The following is a 997-nucleotide window of genomic DNA, read 5'->3' on the forward strand; positions in this document are numbered from 1 at the left end:
CTTTCACTACTGTTAATTCCTTTCACCACCAGGTTTGAGGGAGGAATGCCCCCCTTGTGTGTGGTTAGTTGAGTTTAAGTAAATGTTTTACGGCACTTGCAACACAATACGGTCATATAAGTGCCGAAGATTAGAGGTGTTAAAAGAGAGTAACAAACATAAAAAAGAAGAAGGGGAGATAAGGACGATAGATGTTTGATAAGAAAGAAAAAGCAAACCACACCAGATCACCTGCCAACCACCCACACCCCTAGGTTTGAGGGAGGATATGACGTTACCCCCTTGCGTGTGGTTAGAGGGTGCTACTGGTATATTATTATCCTACTACTTCTGATTATCTTTCCCTCTGTTGTTTCTGTCTGTCTGTTTTGATTCTTCCGTGCACTATATGAGCGATATGGTGTCGATGTGCTTCTATGTACCTCAAAACTCACGAATAAATCCTCCTAGCTTCTTGTCAGCTAGAGACTGACGTTGATGTGTGTAGTGATGGGGTTAATCCTCTTTCTGTCAGTGGCACTCGTCAAAACGCCTTTCCTTCACAGCTGGGTCGTGATCCTACTTTGCAAGTCAGAAGATGGCGCGCAGAAAACTTCCTGGAAGGTAAAACAAAATATTGATAAATTTTAACTTTAAAAAAAAAAAAATGTAGGCTCAATATTTTCATCCTGCCTCCATCGAGACAATTTGAGATTAGATCTGTTGGGTCCAGGTTGCTATAGTTTAGTTTTAGTGAGACTTTTACGGCACTTGCAACACAATAAGGTCATATGAGTGCCAAAGATTAGAGGTGTTACAAGAGAGTAACAAACATAAAAAAGGAGGAGGAGAGAAAAGGACGATAGATGTTTGATAGGAAAGAAGGAGCAGACCACACCAAAGCACCCGCCAACCACCCGCCCAGGTTGCTTTGACATTGCCAACCGGGGCTGAGCGGGGCGCAACGTCCAAGGTTGACAGATGGAGATAGTTGTTAAGGAATAGGGAATAATCCCCC

At 42.9% G+C, this 997-nt stretch overlaps 1 long non-coding RNA gene across 1 annotated transcript in view; it reads right to left on the reverse strand.

Moving 5' to 3' along the window:
* Positions 1-511: 511 nt before the first annotated feature.
* Positions 512-997, reverse strand: part of LOC118478585 — a 93,245-nt gene continuing 92,759 nt past the window's right edge. Inside the window, exon 2 of the long non-coding RNA XR_004859156.1 lies at positions 512-596. This is a non-coding gene — a long non-coding RNA (uncharacterized LOC118478585). The remainder of the gene's footprint in view (positions 597-997) is intronic.

Source organism: Aplysia californica, unplaced genomic scaffold (assembly GCF_000002075.1).
Source record: "Aplysia californica isolate F4 #8 unplaced genomic scaffold, AplCal3.0 scaffold00699, whole genome shotgun sequence".
Classification (NCBI taxonomy): domain Eukaryota; kingdom Metazoa; phylum Mollusca; class Gastropoda; order Aplysiida; family Aplysiidae; genus Aplysia; species Aplysia californica.